Below are 9,517 nucleotides of genomic sequence, written 5' to 3' on the forward strand. Positions count from 1 at the left end.
TCAGTAGCAGATATCAAATGCAAACATTAATAAACATTGATCCATCCATTCATCAAAACCCCCTCCGAGGGTGCAAAAGTGCATGTTCTGAGGACAAGTTTTTTGACAAATTTCTGGACCCTTCTCCAAATGCGTGAGAAGGGTTTAAATACCACTAACTAATTAACTTAATTACATAAATTTAGGATATAGTTTTAAATGACCTCCCTTCTGCTAAAGAAAAACTATTTCTAAAAATTGAACCTAATTCCTAACCATTTCTGTATTTGCTCCTTAGTGCTACAAGCATGCAACATTCGCCTGGGAAGAGTCGGCTGGTCGCCTTTTGCTTTCGTTTGAGCTACGAAAATAGAAATAGCATGCGCTGACACCACTTTCTGGTAAACTAGAAGATATTTTCGAGAATCTTCCTCTGGCTGGGTGTATTCATTGCGTGTATACTTGGTAATAACCCAAATTTCTCTCAAACTGATTCTGCTTTTGTTATTTCGGTTTCCAGCCTTGCGAATGACTAAACAAGTTAGGGACTTTTCTGTTTGAACAATTTTCTTAGCGATAAGTGATTAGCCCTAGGCGCTAATCACGCATCGACAACTGCCTCCATTCTTTGTTCCGGGCTTTTCTGGTGCGTTTTCCTTCTTTAGCACCTTTTTTCCTTTACCGGGTATAAGCTTCAGGATCTTTTGTAAACATGTTGCTTTTGTGCGCTTTTGACTCTGAGCATTGGATGGCCTATTGACATCAGCATCTATTGAGTGATACTCTGGAATCTGTGGTCCTGTTGCATGCGACATCCGTTTATGAAGGCATCTCTTCTCTGTTCTCTGAGAATTGACGCTTTCCCCTTTTCCTTAGATGTTTCTTGCACATTGCTTCATGTTATTTCCTGTCTTACAGTTTACGCAAAGGAAAAGAGTAATGATAATAAAGATTGACATGAAAGCTTTAAGCTCTTATGAATGTATAAAATCATGACACCCATAGCGAACTGACTCTTCGAAAAACACAAAACTATCCTTCTTGAATACTTTGGAGTACATTCATTAATTTCTTTTAAGGCGCGCGCCCAATTTTGGTTTACGGATAGCTTTCCTTGAATACTGCGCCGAGGAAAATTTGCGATGGGTGATTTCTGCGACTCGTATCGCAGCATCGCGGATCGCGTCGTCAAGATGTGTCATCACAAAAATTCATGATCGCATTTATCGCAAATCGAATGCATCGCAGATCGCGCTTAGTCATTCAATAATTGTGTGCTGCTTACGCGATGTTGCGATATGCGATGTCGCATATCGACTGTCGGAGATTTCTTAAGATTTTTCATTTAAGAGCGCTTCATAATGTATGCGATGCGATGAATTTCGCGTCACTTCTTCGTAGTTTATTATGCTCATAAGAAAATGTTTTATTCTCTTCTCGCGATGCGATACAGTTTTAAGGAGTTGAATACAAAAATTTTCATAAAATGTTTTTTTGGATTTTTTATTAAGTGTCCCCATTTGCTTGGTGTTATTGCTAATACCAAACAAAGAGGGGGGTTGTTGGTGGCCACAACAAGACCCCTTTTCAAGATGTATTCATGGAAGAAGAATAGTTTGAAGAAGATGATGAGATGAATTGTCTGGAAGACAAAGGCAATGCATCCTTTTTTACCTTAGTTGCCTATGAAAAGTCATTATTCAATGACCAGATCAGCCAAGGGTGGGATGGTGGAGTTGTTCTGCAAACTAGTGATAAAGATAGATATGATCTGAGGTTGAAAATGAATAATGCTAAGGAAACTCCTGTCCAAAGAGTTGTTGTTCCTGCAATACAACAAGCTAATAAGCAGAAACGATTGACAGTTGATCCCATCATCCTCAAAGCTCCAGCTCACAAGGTAAAAGGCCTTTACAAGTCTCCTTCTCCTTTCATTTTTTAATTAGAAATTCAAAAGCTAAGAATACTCATAACTCTAATTGAACTAGTGAAGAATGATTCCTTCAAGAGATCTATCTTTGAGGCCATTGAGCCTAAATTCATCCATGCCTCCACTGACTATGTAAATCTACAATATGACAAACCAGATATTATTCTCAGCCCAATGATTGAAAATTATGATGATAGATCCCCATCATTCTATGTCTCTTTGACCATTCATGAAAAAATACTTCATAACTACCTTTTGGACACAAGAGGCAACAATAATCTAATGCCCAAGGTTGTCATGGATGAGTTGGGTCTTGACGTTACCAAGCCTTATCATGACCTATTTTCTTTTGACTCTAGAAAATTGAAATGTTTGGGATTAATCAAAGACCTAGCCATCACCTTATCTCAAGTGTCCATGAAGAGCATGATGATGGATATTGTGGTAGCAGATGTAGCCCCCAAGTTTTCCATGTTGATTTCTAGAGGTTGGATCAAGAGATTAGGTGGAACATTGCAAAATGATCTGTCCTATGCTACTATCCCAATTTTTGGAGGTGAGAGTAGGAGATTATATAGAGAATCTTAGTTGGCTTATATCACGAGTGATGAAAGGAATCCCACTAATCATCCCATCTATGCTATGGACACTGATTTTGGAGCCTGTATTCTTCAAATTGAAGAATCTGAGTTGGCCTCCATGCAGCTTAGGAAACTGGTTTTCCAGATCACAGAGGAATAAGGCCCACAAATTTGGGACATGTTTTTTTATGGAGCTTGCTCTAAGGAGGCTGCAGGGGTAGGTGTAGTCTTTGTGTCCCCCACACAATAATGCATTCATTTAGCTTTCATGTTAACTTTTCAGGTCACAAATAACATAACAGAGTATGAAGCCTTGATATTGGGCTTAAACGCTACTAAAGAAATGGGCATCAAAGGACTGAAAGTGTTTGGAGATGCAAACGTTATCATTCAACATATTAACAAAACATTCCAAGCAAATCATCCAAGGCTAAAAACATACAGAGATGAGGTATGGGAGCTTAAGGGCTCTTTTAATATTTTCAGTATTTCTTACATCCCTAGAATGAAGAACAAACTTACTAATTCCCTTGCTATGTTTGCTATCACGTTTATTCCTCCTTTGCCTCCTAAATTGACTTATGAAGTTCAGGTGAAATATAGACCATCTCTACCTAACAATGTCAAATACTGGAAAGTTTCCGAAGATGATGATGAAATTAATAGGTTTTTACATGTCATTGATGAATTTTCTGAAATGCACATTAACCAAGAAAACGAAACCATTGAAGAATGCAACCAGTCCAAGCTAAAGGACGAGATTGGTCAGGATATCATTATTCAGCTACCTAGTAACCATATACCCAAAGGGTTGGTGCCCCTAGAGAAGTTGTTTGATCATAATGATGTACCTTATCAGCTTGCCAAAAATGAAAACGAGACTATAGTTCATAAACATAATTTAGGGAGTCCAACCCATCCAAAGTACATAAATCTGTCCACTCACATGTCTTCTACCCAAAGTTTCGAGTATTGCACCCTGATGAAACAATTTGCTAATATATTTTCTTGGGAATACAGTGATCTTAAGACATATGGCACAAACATCATTCGGCATAAGATTCCACTAGAGAAGAACACCATCCCTTTTAAGCAGAAGTTAAGAACTGTCAGCCCTCTCTTACTGCCTTTGATTGAAAATGAAATCAAGAAGCTGTTGGATGCCAAGATCATAGTTCCCCTAAGGTATTCAAAGTGGATCGCTAACCTTGTGGTAGTGAGAAAGAATAATGGAGAAATCAGGCTTTGTGTTGACTTCAGGAATCTGAACAAATGCTTTAAAAAAGACAACTACCCCATGCCTAAGATGGAACACTTACTGCAAAAATTTCCAGGGGCTAGAGTCATGTTTTTCTTAGATGGATTTTTAGGTTACAGTCAGATTGATGTACATCCAGAAGATCATGAAAAGACTGCCTTCACTACTCCTTTGGGCACTTTCATGTACTCCAAGATGCCTTTTGGATTGATGAATGTTGAGGCTACTTTTTATAGGGCCATGGACATAGCCATTGTGGGGGAGAAGGACAAGTTTGTCCTTATTTACCGTGATGACATAAGATTGTTTTCCAGCAGTCACAAGGACCATTTGCAACATTTGAAGAAGGTGTTTCTAAAGTATAGACGGTTTGGAATTTCTGTGAACCCAAAGAAGTCTCATTTTTCTCTAGAAGAAGGCAAACTTCTAGGATATATTGTTTCTACTAAAGGTGTGAAGATCGATCCAGCAAGGGTTCAAGCAATTCAGACATTGCCGATTCCAAGGTCAAAAAGGGACATTCAATCTTCCTTGGGTAAGATTAACTTTGTAATGAGGTTCATTCAAAACTTTACAGAGCTAGTGAAGCACATCACTTCCATGTTGAAGAAAGGATCAGAAATAAAATGGATAGATACTGCAAGAAGCTCGTTTGAAGCCATCAAATACGCTATCACTAAAGCTCCCACTCTAATCAGTCCAAATTATACTAGGGAGTTTTATATCTTCTCTTTTGCCTCTTATGATACACTTGAAGTAGTTTTATTGCAGAAAAATGATGAAGGTGTAGAGCACCCTGTGGCCTTTTCAGCAAAACTCTGAGGGATGCTGAACTAAGGTATGGCCTTATTGAAAAACAAGCTTATGCTCTCACAAAATCTTTAAAGGAATTCATAATTTATATCCTGCATTCCAAAGTGGTTATGTATCTACCTTCAGCCTCAATAAAAGATGTCCTAACTCAATTAGATATTGATGGAAAGAGAGCTAAATGGATTGCAAAATTCATAGAGTTCAACATAGAGGTGAAGCCCACCAAGCTTGTCAAAGGCGAAGGCTTGGCTAAGCTTATGGTTGAGGAAAATTGCAGTTTGCTAGATATAAATTGCATGGGTTCAAATTTAGGTGGTGAACAGACAGAGGAAGCAAAAAAAGACCACGAGTAGAATCAATATTTGGTTAAAAATCTAGCCACCTATGAATGGTATTCTAGTGTAGTTCATTTTTTGTAGAAGCTAGAAGTCCCTCTAGGGCTTAGTTCAAGTCAAGCTCGGTCCATTTAGCTCAGATCAGCCAAATTTTGCATTAATAAAAACCTTCTTTATTGGAAATACCCATTAGGGATCCTCTTGAGATGTCTAGACAAAGGAAAATCTGTGGAAGACATGCACCAGTTCCATTCTAGCATCTATGGAGGGCATCATTATTGGAAAACCACAGGCCACAAGATCCTAAAAGCTGGGTATTATTGGTCCGGTCTATTCTCTGATGTGTTTTCTTTTGTAATGTCTTGTGACAAATGTCAAAAGTTTGCAAGAAGAAAACAACTAAAATCTCTGCCCTTGAAACGAGTGCACGCTAATGGTCCCTTCCAGTAGTGGGGCTTAGACTTCATAAGTGAGATTAATCCACATTCCAGTGGCCAACACAAATGGATCTTGGTAGCTAGTGATTATTTCATCAAATGGATTGAGGCTATACCCACTAAAAATGCTAATCATCAGGTTGTCATAAAGTTCTTGAGTGAGAATATTTTCACTAGATTTGGTTGCCCAACCAAACTAGTCACTGATAATGCAACAACTTTCAGGGCAAAAGAATTGGTGGACATGTGTGAATCCATGGGCATTCAATTGGTGCATTCTACCTCATATTATCCTCAAGGCAATGGCCTGGAAAAATCATCTAACAAGAGTCTTGTAAGGATAATAAAAAATTGTTGGAGGACAACAAAAAGAGCTGGGATTCCAAGTTGAAGTTTGCACTATGGACTGACAGGGTTACCAACAAGAAGTCCATACGAAATTCTCCATTTAAGCGGGTTTATGGCACTAATGTTATTTTTCCTATCCAGCTGATTCTCCCTGTGGCCAAGTTCTTGCAAGAAGAACATGATGAAGAGAATGACATGGCGAGGAGAATGAGTAACTTGGTTGAATTACAACAAATCAGAGAACAATTGGTTGAGAAGTTAAGAATTCATTAGAAGAAGATTAAAGAAGCCCTTGATAAAAATGAAAAAATGTATAGTTTTCAGGTTAGTGACTCGGTTCTCAAATGGAATGCCCTGAAGGAAAAGAAGGGCAACCATGGTAAATTTTATGCCTTATGGACATGACCGTTTGTCATTGCTCATGTTCAGAGGAACAATACTTTCATTCTGCACAATTTGGAGGGGGAAGGTGTTTTTTATGGTCTAGTCAATGGGCAGTTTTTGAAACTTTACTTCATATGAGGGTTTAAGGCCTTAGTATTGTAATAGGTTTTTTCAGTTCTTGTTTTTAATTAAAATAGACTCCATGACCAATGGAACACTAGGAGATAAGTTTGTTCTGGTTGTTATTGGAAAGGTAGTGGTCTGTAGTTCCTGAAACCTCACAGGGAGGATTTCATCCTCAAAAGGAGCCAATGTTATCCCTGAGCTGTAGTGCCGCTATTTTGAGGACTAATGGAGGTAAATGGTCTATTATGCTATCATGGAGAGGTTCCCATATGGTCCATCACCTCACGTTTCTCACTCATCCACTCCCATCCACGTTCACTCATGTCCTAACCCAACCCTCACACCACAACACAACTCACTCTCACCTTGGCCCTATGTGAATTAGTCCATATCAGCCCCCATGCACTAATGCACAAAGACCCCTGAAAACTTTACCTTTTCATCCATATGCACCTTTTACACATGTCTCGAGGTCATCCCATACCTCCATGACCCCTCGACGTCAATCTTCCCACTGTTCTGACAGTCCAGACTTCACCTGACCGAATCATATGCTAGATTAGTCATCACTGTTATATCATTCCCAAGAGATCTAATGGTTATCGTGCATATCGATTGGGCAATAAGCGAGAGGGATACCTGCCCGATAAAAGTGGTTTCCTCTCTCTCCTCCGCTGCTACGTGGTGCCTGATGAATGGAATTGGGTGTGCTCCAACCTTTATCGCTTACCTCCTAATAGAAACCATTTCCGCTTGTGTAAACCCACTCTCGTGAGTTATCTTTTGAGCACCTCCTTTTCCCAATATCCGTTCGAGCTACCCGTCAAAGATTTGATGGCTCAGACTTATTCCACTCCCACCACGACTTCAAGCCTCCCACGATTGATCTCCTCTATCCATTCCTCCCGATTGAATGGCCCTTATTCATGATTACCTCAGTTCATCCTCCGCCACTCAACCAACATCCTGACCGTCGATCCATCCCATCTAACGGCCCATGTGCCCCCGTACCCCACTTCCCATCAGTCACCTTGGGATGGACTTTTTTTGCTCTTTTAGTGTTTTTGATAGTCAGACAGTTGAATTCTAATAACGGAATACATGGCCGAAATGGGAAAAAAGAAGAGCATAATGCAGCCAAACCACAAAAATGGTCGTGGAACATCGTTGGCACAAGCGAGCCACCTGACAACACTGTGAACTTACCAGAATTTGGTTACTGTGGTTGTTAGGAAAAGAGACCTCTAAGATCATGTTTGTCTAGTTATGGCATCAAGTAGTTAGAAGACATAGGGGATAGATTAAGACATCTCGAGCCTCAGAGGGTTCGAGAGCATTGTAAAAAGCCTAGAAATGGCTGAAAGTTTGAAGTATTAAGGGTTTAACTTTTGGAGACTATAGATACTTTGTTCCTCCCAACGTCTCATCTTCATTCTAGTAATACCAGCTTCTTTTACTGTTACATGTTCAATTGCCATCTTCTCCTGTGTTCTAAGCTTGCACTTGAATAGGTTATTCATGTTTTCTTCTATGTCTAATGCCAGATAATTGTTATCTTATCTCTACATTGATAAATTAGAATTGCAAGCTTCATTTACTTTCTGTAGCTATCGATTCATATGTCTTTATGTATGTATCTACTAGTACAGTCAGGATTCTTCACCTTTTCATTGAATCTATAAACTATTGAGTGTTAGTGGTCTAAAGCCTTGTCAAGCTGAGGGTGTTCATGCATGTCTTGAGTGAAAACAGAGTTGAAATGATAATCTGACTTGATCCAAACCCCAATCCATTCCAATAGTTTAGAGAATGATATTGAAGTTTTATATGTTACCAAGCATCTCCAAGCTAGAGCCTAGGAGAGTTTCCTAGAGTGATAATAGGATCCCTATACATAAAGTATAATATTGATATTTTACAACTTCAACCTCAACCGCCCCCCCTCCCCCGCCCCCGAGCCTATACTGTATGTATATGTTCACTGTTACTACACAAGATGCAGTGTGAGTAATGTAAGAAACAAGAATATAAAAAATAACCATGGGAGTCATCATGGAGACAACATATGTATTACTCCCCCTAAACTTGAAGGATCAATAGAGTGATGAAGCAGAGACCATTCCTAATTTCTATTTGAGATATTCAAATGCATCACGTGGAAGTGGTTTTGTAAATATGTCAACAACTTTTTCTTTTGAGGGAACATATTCCAGTTTGACCTTTTGTTCAAGCACCTCTTCTCTTAGGATATTTAATTGGAATATTCTTGGTCTTGGAGTGCATAACAAGATTTTTTGAAATACTAATGGAACTTGTATTATCACATAGAATTGAAATGGATGGAGAACAACTGATTTGAATATCCTACAAAGTTTACATCATTGAGAGACGTTGTGTGCAACAAGATGTAACAACAACACATTTTTCTTCTGCAATAGATAAATCAATTGAGGTTTTTTTTCACTAAACCATAATAGCAAGAGGACCCCATATATAATTCTCCTCCACTAGTGTTTTTTCTATAATCAACATTTCCTGCCTAGTCTACATCTGTATAAGCATGAAGAGTAAGATTTTCATCTTTGGGATGCCATAAACCAAAGTCTTGAGTTCCTTGTAGATATTTGAATATTCTTTTGACTGTGTGAAGATGAGTTTTTTCGGATTAGCTTTGAATCATCCAACAATCCCAACTACGTGCATGATATTTAATCTCATTCTTGTAAGATAAAGTAGATTTATGATCATGGATTTATATTCTTGTTGTTTGACTATGGGAGAGTCATCATGCAAACTCATGCTACATCCTCTCACCATTGGTGTGCATAGCAGTTTGCAATTTTCCATTCCATATTTCTTCATAATCTACTTGAGGTACTTTATTTGTGAGAGAGAGATGCCATTCTTTGCTTGTTGTACTTGTAAACCAAGAAATTATTTTAGTTCACCAAGTAAAGACATTTCAAATTCTTTCTGCATGAGAAAAGCAAACCTTTGAATCATGGATTCCTCGTTCCTACCAAATATGTTGTAATCCATGTAACAAACAACAATTAAACATTTACCATCATACACCTTTATATATAGTTTCTATTTGTAGACTCCTTAGTGACATTCCCATATTTGAGGGTTAGATAAACGCAGACATCGTAGATAGATGGTTAAATCTGCTAGAAGGGTATTTTTTTATTCATGATTTTTCCAGTGGGGAAAAGATTACCTTTGAACTTCTCAAAGCCACCCCCCATGCCAAGGACTAGTGGGAAGCCTACTATGATAAGAAGGACGAAAGTAGGCCCTTACTATTTTCTGCCGCACCCACTTGG

Source organism: Pinus tabuliformis, chromosome 3_1 (genome assembly GCF_031772625.1).
Source record: "Pinus tabuliformis cultivar Carrire ecotype Pingquan chromosome 3_1, CPIR1, whole genome shotgun sequence".
Taxonomy (NCBI): domain Eukaryota; kingdom Viridiplantae; phylum Streptophyta; class Pinopsida; order Pinales; family Pinaceae; genus Pinus; species Pinus tabuliformis.